General features: G+C 35.1%; 1 long non-coding RNA gene across 1 annotated transcript in view; it reads left to right on the top strand.

Moving 5' to 3' along the window:
* The window catches only part of LOC144311842 (uncharacterized), a 35781-nt gene extending 22285 nt beyond the window's left edge, over positions 1-13496 (top strand). The window contains exon 3 of the long non-coding RNA XR_013377343.1: positions 13376-13496. This is a non-coding gene — a long non-coding RNA (uncharacterized LOC144311842). The remainder of the gene's footprint in view (positions 1-13375) is intronic.
* Positions 13497-15261: the final 1765 nt, after the last annotated feature.

Genomic DNA, 15261 nt, shown 5'->3' with positions numbered 1-15261 from the left:
CAAGAGGAGAGGAAGTGTGGCCCTAGCTGCTAGGCCAGCCACCCTGCCCAGACTGGGAGAAACTGCAGAGATTGGACTGTTGTACTTCCCCTGGGCACCCCTTCATTCCCCTGACTCTCCCCATTTTGTTTCTGTTTTTGTTTCTCTGTTTTTGTGGGGGTTGGGAGGTGGTTCTGTTGAAATAATCTCTCTTCTCTCTCCTCATGTGCTACCTTTTGCTCCTAATGTCTATTAGTATTTCTTTGAACTGACTAGAATAAGCCATTCTTTATAATAGACTACATAGTACATAGTAAATGCATTTACATCATGCCTTCTGGTGCCAAAGGGAAGAAGCATATAGATGTAAAAATTTCAGATCAAATGGTTTAAATGGTAATCACTTAAAATCAGGGGTGACATGAGAAGACAGGAAAAACTCTTAGTTGCTTCTGCAAAGAAAAATAAATATCTTTTCCCTGGAATAGATATAAACCAATAAAGCTCAGCCAAATGACCTCATGACCATAAATGTTCTCCAGGCAAACACTAAAAAGTGTTAAGATGAGCATATCTAACCTATTGGAATAAAGTTGTTCAGTGTAAGAGCCCCTGCATTCCATACCTTTAGAATAGATTAAATATTTTATCTTCAAAGGAACAATAATCAGATAGGGAGAGTAAAGGGATTGGCTTTATTTGATATTTGATTTACTTTCCCTGCCATTTCAATGAGTCACCTTTGGTGTTCAACTCCTGTTGTAGCACCAGAATCCTGAGTGATGAGGAAAAAAAGAATGGTTTCATTTAGGAGAAGTAAATATTCCAGTAGCTGTGAACTCAGGATTTAAAAATCATTCTAACTTGCTGAAGGCAAACAAACCTAGCATAGAGTCAAGTGAGAAGCAAATGGTAGAAATACTTATGTGAGTCCAATCCCTGGGTATATAAAGTGTGTGGCTAATCTGTGGCTTGCCTGTTATTATCTGCCTCATTCTTCCCCCATTTTCCCCAGGACTTCTTAAACCACTGCCTTTCCAATCTTGCCTCTATAGACCAAGTGATTCCTTCATTTGCTTCATTCATCTAATAAATATTAACTTAGTGGCCACCAAGTATGGTGCTCATCTGCGAGCATACAATATTTAAAATAATTTATACCAGACAAATGCATAAGCAAAATATACTGTGCTAAGAACTATTTTAGGGTAGCTACTGACAGCACTTGAAACAGAGAATTATATCATTATTTATGGGTAGAATAACCAGCAGATAACCAGAAATATGAGCTATAAATATATATGGAACCACATTTTAGGAAGAAAGAGCTGGCACAAATTCACAGAGCCTGGAAGGTTCTCTGAGATAGGTAATGGCATATAATTGGGTATAACATAGTTAGGACATGTGGCAGAAATGGTGGCAGATGACATAGCTGAGATCAGATAAGCTGAGATCAGATTCTGAAGACCCCTAAAGAGCTTGGTCTTTAGCCTGGAAGTGAATCATCAATGACTGTGATCAGATGAAATGTAGATTTTAGGATGATCATTCCATTTTCAGGATGGAAAATACACACTAAACATTCCAGCTTCTGATTCTTACATGATACGTAGAAAAAGAATTTTGAAACCACAGCCTTTGCTAACACATATTAATTACCAAAGTTGTTGCTTTTTTAAAAGTGACACATTTTTAGTGAAACTACTGGTAAGTACAATTCTCCCCACTATTCAGTAGACTCTAGGAAAATGGGGGGAATTATTTCTACATATTTGAGAATTAAAGCAGGAGGTAATATGGTGAGTACAGAGACTCAGAGTGTCTCTCTTTTGAACTTCAGTGATTGCCAGTAGACAAAGATACTGAAATACAACTCATACTCAGGTGAAAACAACTGCTTATGGGAGGCATAATTTAGAATGCCAGTCCAATCTCAGGCCTGTGTTTGATGAACTTTCTCTCTCCGATAACCCCCAAATATTCAATAAGGACTCTGTCCCCAAGCCCTGGCTGCAGATGATTGTACCAATGATGGATACATGACCTAAGGACAGTCAAGCCCTTAAACTGATCTAATACACCCATTGCCTAACTCGGTAAGATACTCTCCCTTTCGACATAGACCAGGGTCTGTGAACAACCATCTTTGGTATTACCAGGTCGCTTATTAGAAATGCAAAATCTCAAACTCTAATCAAGACCTCCTGAATCAATACGCGTTTTACCAAGGTTCCCAGGTGACTCATATTCATATTACATTTTAAGAAGCACAACTCCAGACCAGCAGGTCTGACTCATGAAAATTTAAGTTAAGAAACACTGAAAATAGGAGAGTTATTATCAGACTAGAAAGAAACACTTATAGAATTTAACTGTGTTCATGTTCATAGCCGACCTTGTGACTTCTGCTACTAAAAGTACCTGGAGCTACCTCATGTCTAGACTTTCCCTCTAGTTCCAAGAATTTAGATTCCTTCTGTAGTGTTTCTGTTTTTTTTTTTTTAAGATTTTTTTTAAATTAATTAATTAATTAATTATGACACAGAGAGAGAGACAGACAGACGGAGAAGCAGGCTCCATGAAGGGAGCCCGACATGGGACTCGGTCCCGGGTCTCCAGGATCACGCCCTGGGCTGAAGGCGGCGCTAAACCACTAAGCCACCAGGGCTGCCCAGTGTTTCTGTTCTTAAAATGTTTTATAAAAGTCTAATTTTTCATATAGATATTCATATAAACTTTTCTTATCTTGGAACCGGCTTAAGATTATTTGTTTCCTATGACAAAGTTGCCAAAATAAAACACTTCTTCCAGTAGTAATCACCAAGGAGTTAACCTGAACAAATCTCCAATTTAATCCAGTAATTCTAGTAAGAGCAACAATTTCTCTTGTGCATAAAATTAGCCACAATTCATTTCCCCCAGCCTGAGCTGGTCAGTGAGGAAGAAAACAGATCGCTCTCACTTAGGACATGCATTAATCTCCTTAGGCTAGCAGGATGGTATTCCTTGTACAGAAAAGGGACGTTTACTCATGACCTGTGTCAAGAAGCTGTGTCAAGAGAAAATTGTTCTCCCTTTTCAATCTTTGCTGATTCTTTCTAGGGAAAAGAGGGAGTCTAATGCAGATACTCCAAATTTAATAGCAGGAGGTTTGGCTTTTTCCCAAGACCCTTGCCTGGAAAGTCTGCCTTTATATTAACAAGTCCTCTATTTTTTGTTTTCACAAACTTCTTCCAAGAAAGTAGTATCTACATGAATATTCTGTCTTGACCCATCATTGAAAGATATTTTACCTTGAGCTAGTTATTTAACCTTGCTGCTTCTCCATTTCTTTATCTATGATTGGGGTACATAGAAGCCCTGTTATTCCTTCTATACAATGTTATGCCATAATCAAATCCAATAAATCACACAAACACACACACACACATCTGTATATGTGAGTGATGTATATGTATTTATATTAGTAACTATATATGTATACAATTTTCAATGTTAGTTATATAAATGCAAGATATTCATAAACTTTTCTGTAGTATCTTGGAGCTTTTTCAATATTTTTAGAAATGGAGTTTTTTTTTTTAATTTTTATTTATTTATGATAGTCACACAGAGAGAGAGAGAGAGAGAGAGAGAGAGAGGCAGAGACATAGGCAGAAGGAGAAGCAGGCTCCATGCACCGGGAGCCCGACGTGGGATTCGATCCCGGGTCTCCAGGATCGCGCCCTGGGCCAAAGGCAGGCGCCAAACCGCTGTGCCACCCAGGGATCCCAGAAATGGAGTTTTTTGTTTAAAGAAAATATTGCATATTTAATAAGTAAAAGAGCTGATGGTCTAGTTAAAATAGCTATGTGGTGATGAAGGTATCTAATGTTCCAAGAAATTGACTCTTTAAAAATTAAAGAGAGTCTAAATGTGGGGTTTTCTGAAAAAGAGTGTGAGAATCAGATTTCTGTATAACTTGAAACATCATATATTCATCTCCACAGCTATTTATAGAGTACCTGAACTCTATTATCAGGAACATGTTGGAAGATCTCAGTTCAGCCGGGAGGGAGTCTTTTAAAAAAAATAGATGTGATACTATATAGTATTGCTAATTGATTTTTGAATAAGTGTCATTGGAACACAAAGCTCTGATCAATTATCCCTGCCTAATGAAAATAAGGGAAACTTTATTTGCCTCACGATGGTTGAGGAGAATAGAAGTGAAGTTCTATCTGACTTAGACCTTTAAGAATTTGTAGGAGATTTTCTGTGATATAATGATCAGAGTGCAGTCCAAGCAAGGGAAAACACAAGTAGGTAAAGCCACAGTGATATGAGCGAGTGGCTTCAAAAACAGCATATAGTCTGATAAGGTTGGAGCTTTGTGTATGGGGGAGAGGAAGACAATGGTAGAGAAAAGCAAAAAGATATGCTGAGACCAAGTTGTGAAGAGATTTGACTTTCCCGAAGCCCTGTCTTTTGGCAATAAATATTTCATGAAAGAAAACAAAAAGGCCAAATTCGTTATTTTGGAAAAGTCTCTGTGGCAAAAAGAGTTCACTGGTTGTCTCCTTTCACTCCTGAAGATTCACAAATCATTCTGTCGTCCAACTCTGAATTCTCCAGGAATGTGACCTGTATAGATTGCATCAAGGTGCTGCCTTGACCTCTAGAGTCCATGGAGGATCCATCAATGGGAGGCACCAGTGGGAGACCTGAGGGGTAGAGGAGAGGCAGTTAGGCTATTCTTTGCCCTCCAGCTTTCTCCCTTATGGGTCACCACTGGTGAGCTCCATCCCTGTATCAAAGGCCACACAGTTCCCACTATGTGGCTTTCTTTAGATTCAGGTGATCAGTTCTTCCGTTTCCTTTTCTTCCATTAATTTAGTTATTCTTTATTTACACCAGCATGGACTTTATTTACATCAGCATTTTAATTGTATTCACTGGGGATATAATCTGCTACTATCATGTGTTTTCAAGTAAAATTGTCAGACTTGGCTCTAGGAGGTCCTCTTGATGTGTCCTGTCATTTCTTGAGCATTTCCTTACTTTGAGACTCAACACAACATTCTAGGCTCCTCTTGTACTTTCAGTGCCCCACCTCTAGAATCAGTCATTTCTCCCTGGAGCTCTGGTTCCTCTTAGGAGCTCAAGGTGTCCTCCTTTTGGTTGCATTGCTGCTTCTGGGCCTTCTTGGAAAATAGACCAAGGGAAGGTCTACCAGTTTATCTTGGGAACTGCATATCTAATCTAATACTAATGGATTCATTCTAATCTTCTCCTTTCCATATGTTTAATTCAGAAAACTGGTTGCCATTATTCTGTGTATGTATTTATTTATTTGTCTGATCTCAGAATATATGGAAATATATGAGTTAAAATTACTAAGTCCTGTAACTGAGAAAAGGAAACTTTTCAGGAAATTATAGTAGGTCTCTGCTGTCACTAGCATAGGGTATTGCACGATTTTGTACCAGTTTCCCTAAAACTCTGTGACACCTTTGCTAACAGATCTTTTATTAGAAATTCTTTAAGTATCCAATTCGACTCTACCATCTGCTCTCTACTGGGGCAATAACTGATAGAATGTGCTAGAGAGTGGTTGCTTACAAGTGGATTAGGTTACGTAGCAAGAGTCAATCTGCCCTAGATTTTGTCTGTCTGCAGACAATGAGAACTTCCTGTCAACAACAATGGATTTGTCTAGTTCTTGAATTATACAAGAACAAAACTATAGTAAGCTAGGCAAGAAGAGCATTATATCATGAAACGTACATAGAGATCTAGGGAGAGGCATCCGCCATTCATATATTCCAATCAAATAAATATATAATGTCTTAGACCAGCTATTTATTCCCATTCTGATTAATTACATTCTCCACTTGTATCTAATCTGGGGACTACCTGGCAATTCCTCTACAGCTACTCCTTCATTGGCAAGACACATGAAGGAACATAGAACATTTCTTCAAAAAGCCATGTCATAATGTGGCATAAAGAAATGTTGGGCTAGGAGCACCTGGGTGGCTCAGTTGATATAGTGTCTGACTCTTGATTTTGGCTCAAGTCATGATCTCAGAGTCTTGAGATGGAGCCCCAAGTTGGGCTCCAGGTTCAATGGGAAGTCTTCTTGAGACTCTCACTCTCCCTCTGCCTCTCCACACTTCCAACCCCTAACCTGCACTGTTTTGTGCACACTCTCTAAAATAAATAAATCTTTAAAAAAAGATTAGGCTGGAAAACCTGAAATTCTCTAGTAACTACCTAGATGTGTACATTTACTCTCTTAAGTGCTTATAGACATTTCTGGAAAGAAGAGAATCAGAGCTGAGATCCTAAGGCTGAGAAAACATTAGCTAGTTCAGTAATTGAAGTTTTTATTAACTATGTGACAAGATTTTTCTTATATTACATTTTATAATAAGAACAGTATATCAATCATGGTACTAGAAAATATGGAATTCCTGAGCACTACAGTTAAGAATTTAAAGAAGTACAAATGTTCTTAAGGGAAATGAAGTGATTTACATTGCATTTGTATAAATTACTTATACTATCAGAAACAAACTCTTCTCATTAAATCTAAAAAAATGATAAGAAATGACCAATAAGAGTTATGTTAAATCATTTTATTACACCATTACTTTTAAAAATTAAATTTTGAAAACTTGTGAAAATGTTCAACATTGATAGATTTACTAAATCTACTTTGATGAAGATTTTATAGTTATACTTTGGTCAAATAAATAATGGTGGACAATTACAACACATTAAAAGATAAAAGAAGGATGTAAAATGGGAAATTCAACTATTAACTCAGATTAAAATTATTAAGAATTATAGACACAATTCATCAGAGTTTGAAAAGTAATATTGTAAATGTAAATAAACATAAATTGGTCAGTTTGGGAAGATACTAGTGAATCAAATTATTTTTTTGAAAAAACAGGTAATTAATTGGAAAAAATAAAAATTGTCTACATTTTTTTGCTATTAAAAATATGCCAGTAGGTAACCAAGTAGAAGTTAAAGGGAAATTTTTATTTATAGAAGCATTCCAGGTAATATAAGAAGAATAGAACTAGATTATCACTCTTTTTGTTGCATTTAATGAATTAATGGATGTAAGCATTATTTTTCAGTAGTCGCTAACATCACCAAAATAGAGATAACTAGACATTATATATATGCCTTGATGGGGGAATATAATACTATCTATGAATATGAAATATTTTCCCCCTCTGCAAACAGAGTCAGGTCAAACTCTAAACCTGTTAATTTAGAGGAAACATAGATGAAGAGGAACATAACAAGTAACTTCTTGATGATATAATCACTTTACAATCTCTACAGTAAAACTTAAAAAAAAAAAGATCAGAAGAGAATGAAAAGTTTGGGGAGGAGAACTCATAGATTAAGAGAGATATGAAAACATTATTAAACAATGGATAAGTTCTATTTTTGTTATTAGATTCTGATTCAAACTATTACAGAAATTAGAACATGAGTCAATAGGACAAATTTGATGAAATAAGGGGATTATTTTATTTTTAGTTGAAGAGTGGTCTGGAGAATGTGTTAAAAGAATTCTTATCTTGGGGAGCTTTGGTGGCTCAGTTGGTTCAGCATCTGACTTTTGATTTCAGCTCAGGTCATGATCTCAGGATCATGGGATCAAGCCCCACATCGGGCACCCTAATCAGCAGAGAGTCTGCTTATCTCCCTCACCCTCTGCCCTTCCCCCTGCTTACACACACTCTCTCTATATATATCTGTTAATAAATAAATAAATAAGAAATAATTAAGTAAATAAATCTTTTTTAAAGAGTTTCCACCTTTTATTGAAATAATTCCAGCTAAAATATGATATCTGGAATTTGCCTCAAAATCATTTCATAGAAAGATAAATAGGGGTATAAAAGAAACAAAACTAGCTATGATTTAATTATTATAGAACTGGGTGATGGGTACTTGGATGCTTATTAGACTAGAAGATCTAATTTTGTATATAATTGGAATTTTCTATAATAAGATATAAAATAAGCAAACAAATATATAAGGTAAATATAATGTGGAACACCAATTCAGTAAGGCAATTGAGGAAGGAAAACAACCTTATATTTTTCTCAAAGTGAACAAAGATTTCTTCTTTATTATTTACATGTTTAAAAAAATGTCTTCCTTTTGCCTGACTTACGAATTTCTTGCAGCTCAAATTTCAGTTGCATTTGCTTTCCTGCCATTTCTCTATCAGAAGTCAAGGCAAACCAAGAAACTCAGAAAAATTATCATTGTATTTGTCATGACCAATTTCAAATATCAAGAAGTCTGCTGCTTTGTATCAGATTTTCTAACTGGATAGAGTTGATATACAGGAAGGCCATCAATGTTACAGTATTAAAATTTTAACAAACCAATTTATTGAATTTCATATAGTTTTTCTTTTGTAAGAAGTTTTTGATTGATTCTCTTAAATCTTAAGATACATACCAATAGCATCTGTAGTCATGAAAACTTTACCTAGTCATTTCCAGTATTCATATTTTTCATTTTTTACATTTATCTGCTTGAAATGGTGATAAGTGTGAAATATTGGTGAAGACAATAGCCATTCTTGTTTGTTCTTAACTGGTTTTCAAATGAAGGACTACATAATTTATAATTTTAATAATATCAATTATTATTTAATCATTTAATAATTGCTATTAAATGATTTAATAATATCAAATATTAAAATAATAATAATACATTAATTTTAGTAATACTTTTAGGACATATACATTTTTTCTAGAAGTTTACTTTTAAATATGAAAAGAATGACTTCCATGAAATTACTTTCTTCCCCAAAATATTATAAATTGATTTAAGCATGTTATATAATACATGTAAATCATAAAAAATCATCATCATCATCATCAAAACAAAGACCCAAGTACCAACAACCAAATTAAGAAATATAATATAGTCTTTAAAACCTACTGAAATGCATTTTCGTTACCTATATGGTGCATTTTCTGTTTTGCTTTATTTTCTGATTATAGATTTTTTCATGCTCATTAAAAGTAATTTTTAAAATACCGAAAAATATAAAGAATAAAATGAACAACCTTCAGGTTACCGCCCAGCAATGAGCACCCCTAACCTTTTGTGCACTTCCAATGTTTAGCAATGTTTAGCATAAACAAAACATATGTTTATGTGTTTACAAAATATAATCCTACTTTTTTAATGGGATTTTTTTTAAAGTTTATGATTTTTAAAATATAATTATTTGAAACATTTACACGGATTCTCTGGGCTCTATACAAATTACTATATTTTTCTCTCTTTTATTTTGAGTTAGCTATATAGTCTATGTTTTTATTCAACATATATTTTTTTAAGATTTTATTTATTTATTCATGAGAGACACACAGAGAAAGAGGCAGGGATCATGACCTGAGCCAAAGGCAGTTGCTCAACCACTGAGCCACCCAGGTGTCCCTTATTCAACATTTTTAATGTCAGTTAATAAATGTTATCATTTTCTTCTTCAAGATCAGACACTACAAGCCAAACTGAAGACCCAAGTCTGTGTGAAATTGTGCACTTTTGACACTCTGTTGGTGGTAATGTTGGTTTTTTTTAAGTCAGACTTTACAAAGTCAACTGAAATTTTACAGGAGACATTAAGCCAGGTACTGCACTTGTACAGTATCTGTACTAGACATCACACTTGTCTATGTTATAATTCCAGTTTACCACTTTTTTCTTAAGTCTGATACATTGAGAACCACAGAACAAAGTTAAAATGACAATTATTTATTGAATGCCTGGCCGCTCTAGCTAATGGGGTTGAGAGTCTCCTGCATTTCTGGTTTCAGCTGCAGGTTCCCAAGCTAGTGATGCTGCTGATAAAGGGTGGCTTTGGCAGGGAAGAAGGGAGAAGGACAATATGATTTGGGGAAGTATAAAGGTTTAATGGAGAGGATATTTAGAGCTGAAAGAGAAATGCCTTCAGAGTCTCTGACACCTCACTTAAGTGGATTCCAGGCTATCATCACCACCCTTCTTATCAAATATGACCAGAAGAGGTCAAAAAGAAAAAAACAAAAAACAAAAAAAACAAAAAAACAAAAACAAAAAAAACCAGCCCAGCCAGCAATGCAGAACAAACTTTCAAAGAATTGAAAGTATAAGCTTTGGCATGGAGTTTGGACTGGGAAATGGGTAAAATTATTGAGAGGTTATTTTGACCTCACATTTTTAAGTATTGCACTAATTTTTTTTTTTCCCCTCTGAACTGCCTTCTAGGCAGGTTTTCTTAACTCTTTAGTTAAGAAATGCAAAGTACCTTGAATACTTGATAGGAGAAAAGAAATTTGGGAAAACTTAATTTAACCTTCTGAGCCTATATCTGGAGATTCTTCATGCACAGAGGGATCTTACTTCTGCCATGAACACGTCCTGCCACGGCCCATTAGACCTCAGCAAGATAGGCCAACCTGGCTTAGTCCTCACGTACACCTGAGCTCAAGTCTCTAGAGCTTGGCTGAGCTTTGGTGAAAATTTTCTGTGCCTTCTCCATGACTGCATTGTATAATTATTCCTTTTCCACTATCTCTGTTCCCCTCCCCCCGCATAAGCAACTCTAAATTCACCTTTTTAATCATTATTGTCAACAGTTGTTTGGTTTAGCTTAGCATGAATGATTGATGTTTTTACCCTCTTGGACACACACAAGGAGTCTGTACCAAAGTAATTAATAAGAAGTATTGTGAGCCCAGCACTTCGTGGCTCCTGTTTTGCCCTGGCAGTTGTTAACTCCCTGGGTGCCCATGAAGCGATACCCCTCTTTGGCCTGTGTAGCAGTGTGAACGCCACCCTACAATTTGTGGATCTCAGATACCTCCTGTGCAAGGACCCCAGGTCTTCTTTTTTTGGTCAAGGTTAGCGTGACTTTTCCTCAATGCTGCTGTCTCTTCCCAGCTCCCTGCCCTATAAAATTTCATGCTGGAACTCAGGTTTAATAGAACAAATGCAGGAAGGGGTTTTACCTTCAATTACCTTTTATTTTGTACTGCATACAAGCCTGTTGTGAACATATCTTGAGTTTGGAGATAAAAGGAAAAATGTGGAGAACCCTAAGAAGCACTAGGTAAGATTTTGAGTGGGCAAATCATAAAAATTAGTAATCCAATCTCTTCCCTTTCTTGACATATAATGTAATACCATTGGCATGTACCTTTATCTCAGTTGTTTAGTTAACTTTACATAAGGATTTTGAAAAGACTTCAACAAGACTTGGAAATAACTAGGACTTTTCTTAGATGACTTCACTTTAGAAACAATATACTCAACATATGCAGAATATCTTTTATTTTTAAAGCTATATTAATGTCACACTAGAATTTTACATTCCACACATAGCAGTTGGATAGCACTAGAACTGGATATGGTTGCATGTATCAGAGTGTGTTTTGTAAAACCTCTTCCCTGGGAACTTTCCACAGAGCCGCTGCATCCCAGAAACATTTTTCAACACACAGAGTTACAATTTTAAAAGTATTTAAACCCTAAACTTATCAAATAATCTCTGCAAAAATTCTGTTTTATCATTAATTTACTTAGTATCCACAATACAGTACCTCTGGAGGCAAGTACAAAGCAGTAGGTAGAAACAATAGAGCCTAAGTTTTCTAGTGTTTCTAGAGGGTCATTTTGAATCTTTTAGAGAAACAAAGAGGGAAGCTGTAGTTGGACCCAGCAAGGTGGAATGGAAGGTGCCAGGAGTCCTAGGTTTGTGTGTGCACCTACATTTTACGTACTTGATCCGACATTAAATACATGTAGGCATTGTTTAAAACATTAAATTTCTGTGTAAATACAAATTACTTGTATTATTCCTGAATCCTAAGATATTTAGAAACCATTTCCAGCCTCCATATAATCAAGCGTAAGAGTAGAGTATAGGTTTTACTCCTAATACTGTGGGAAGTTCAGTGTTTAATATGTATCCACCTATGTTTAATCTCTAATCAGGTATAAAATAAGGATCCATTCTCTACATTTTTAAAATGAACAAAATTGTAGAGACTTAAAACTTAAACAAGCACCTATAACCCATACTATGGATGTAGCTTAAAATAATATATATTGTGTTCCCTCCAGAAGGAACCTGAACTAAGTGGAATGTCTTTCTTCCTCCCTGATCTCCCCTAGACCAACTAGTAACATGAGAGCTTAATGCTTTCATGCATTATATCATTTTTTTAAAAGTCTGCATATGCCACAAGTAGCAAAATGTTTTTGCCTCAACTAGTGCTATTGAGGCAATATGCATTTTTCCCTCTGTGCAAGGCAAGGGAGATCGGGGGAGGGGTAGAGAACATCCTGAACAAATAATGTGAGGAAGCAATGCCCGATTTAGAAGAGTAAAACAGAAAGGCAAACATGCCTTGAAGATAGCAGGGAGGGAGAACTCATTGAACAGATTAATTCCGCTATATACTAATAGAAATGCTTTATATCAAGAAAGAAAATGCTTCTAGAATTCAGTGTATTAATTCATCAATTCAGCAGATATTTATTAAGGCTTCTGCACCTTACACCTTACATCTGCTTTAGGTTATCTTGTGTATCCTCAGGATACAGAAATGAATAAAGAGAAAACTTTACTTACACAGGAGATATATCTTAATACAAAATTGGAATTAAGTGATAATACTATTAGAACTATGTAAATTTGAAATATATGACTAAAATCTTCTCAGGAAAAAATGAAAAACTTGGCAGGGTAATCACCATGTTCTTAATTTCACATGACTTAACAGAGCTGCATCATTAGGGTGGCTGGTCATAAAATATTCTACTGTTTCTGAATACTTTTGTGACTTCTTGTGATAAAGCTAAAACCAAAATGTATGTTATGTTGCTTCAAGCACATGTTAATTGATTTTTTAAATTCCTTTTGGTTCCTCCCTTTGTTCCAAAATCGTACTGACATATTACTAAAACCTCAAAAGCTGATCTAACCAGGCTGAACAAAGCATCACCAAGGGGAAAGGAAACCTTTCACAGAAACAAGTGTTACGATTATACACAGAGGTATTCTTTACACTGGATACTGTATTCGATTCCTTCTTAGGGGAAATGAAATCGTTTTGGCATTCTTAGGGTTACCGTTCCTAGATTACTGTCTATAGCTACAGTTTTAAAATGTGTAACCTGAAAATCAAGTCAGTGTTGCATTATAAGAGCACACCATGATTCTATGTAAAAAGACTGTCCATTTAGTGTATTTTTTTAAAAGGAAAAACACTTCCGTATTAATAAGTAGCATGTGCATGAATTTTATAGGAGGAAATAGATAATGCATTTAAACTAATAGTACTAATAAAATTTTACCGTGTTTTAATTCCAGGATGTTAACATAAAGCTGGGTGTACAATATAGCGATTCAGCAGTTCTGGTCACTAAGTGCTCATCATGGTAAGTGTACTCTTTAATCTCCATCACCTATTTCACCCAACATAGAAATTTAGTAATTTTAAATAGCATTATTCTTTAAAAATATAATTTAGCAATCTGGAAAGGACATTTTGATCATAAAAAATATCATCTAGAAATTAATTTGTACATTTTAAACCACAGTAAATTACAGATAATGGCATATGCCCATGTATCCACTACATGGGATAGTGGGCTATTTATCTTTGTATCTTAAAATGTTTTGATTAAATAAATAGAACATTGCTGATAAATCTAAAGCCTCTTTGTTATTCTCTGTAGTTCCACCCCCTTCCTTTTTTTCCTTGAAAGCAAATATTGTTGTGCATTTGTTTGCATAATTTTGGTCCGTGTTTTAAAGCCATTACTGTATATATTTTTTTAATCCATAAAGACATACCTATGTATGTGACTTAATTTATGTAATCTTTATAACTTCACTTTTTCATCTAATCTTATACTTTTGAGATAAATTTAAGTTAATACAACACAGTATTTCAGTTATTTAAATTGTTGGGTTTATTCACTTTATGAATATAGCACTTTTATCTATTCCTTCATTGATGTTCTTTTTGCTGGTTAGGTTTGCAATATGTTTTGTAAGATATACTTCATCAGTTTGAGGAGTTACACTTCCTTTTTTCTTTTTAAGACTTTTTAGTTTATTTATTTGAGAGACAGAGAGCGAAAGAGAGCACAAGCAGGGGGATTGGGTGGGAAGAGGGAGAAGCAGACTCCCCACGAAGCAGGGAGCCCTATGCTGGGCCCCATCCTGGGACCAGGAGACCATGACCTGAACCGAAGGCAGATGCTTAACCAACTGAGCCCCCAGGCACCCCAGAAATTACATATCTATTCCTATTTCTCTGAGAATACTTTTCAGTCATAAGTGTCCCTTAAATTTATACACACACACACACATACACACACACACATCCAATCTTGGGCTTTTTAAATTATGTTAATTTATTATTGGAACCAAGAAAACTAGCAGTTAGCTCAAATACAGATACCACTGATGGTCATTTTCAACGTCATATAGCAAAAATTATTAAGTACTAACTTCATGTAATGTATTTTCCCAAGTAGATCTTAATTAAAAAATAAACAGTGTTATTGAGATATAATTTACATACCATAAAGTTCACATATTTAAAATGGTTTTTAATATTTTCTAGTAGGTTTAGAGTATAACGACCACTATAATAATTTTAGATCATTTTTATCACGCCAAAGTAATCTTGTAATCTTCAATAACAAATACTTTAATTTGTTTAAATTAAATAAGTTCTTCCTCTCTCATACACACAATTCCCACCCAGCCCTAAGCAACCACTAATATACTTTCTGTTTCTATAGGTGTGTCTATTCTGGACATTTCTTATAAATAGCATCATATGACATGCAACTGGTACTGGCTCTTTCACCTCACATATTTTGTGTTTCTAAGATTCATTACTTCATTCTCTATTATTAGCAAATAAATTCCATTACATGAAATGCTACAAGTCACATATGTGTTCATCCATTCATGGACATGTGGCTATTTCCACCTTTAGTCTCTTGTGATTAAGTTTGCTACACACATTTGTGTATATAGGTCTTTATGTGGACATATATCTTCATTTCTCTTGAGTAGAGACTTAGTGGATTTGGGGCATCATATGGGACTCTATGTTGAACATTTTGAGGAATAGTCAAACTTTTCCAAAGGGCTGCATCATTTTACATTCCTACCATCAATGTATGAGGGTCTCAATTTCTCCCCATCCTTATCAAAACTTGTTATTTTCTGTCTTT

The sequence above is a fragment of the Canis aureus genome, chromosome 4 (assembly GCF_053574225.1).
Source record: "Canis aureus isolate CA01 chromosome 4, VMU_Caureus_v.1.0, whole genome shotgun sequence".
NCBI classification, from domain to species: Eukaryota; Metazoa; Chordata; class Mammalia; order Carnivora; family Canidae; genus Canis; species Canis aureus.
Note: the sequence above shows the minus strand (reverse complement) of the source record. Positions and strands in the feature narration are given on the sequence as shown.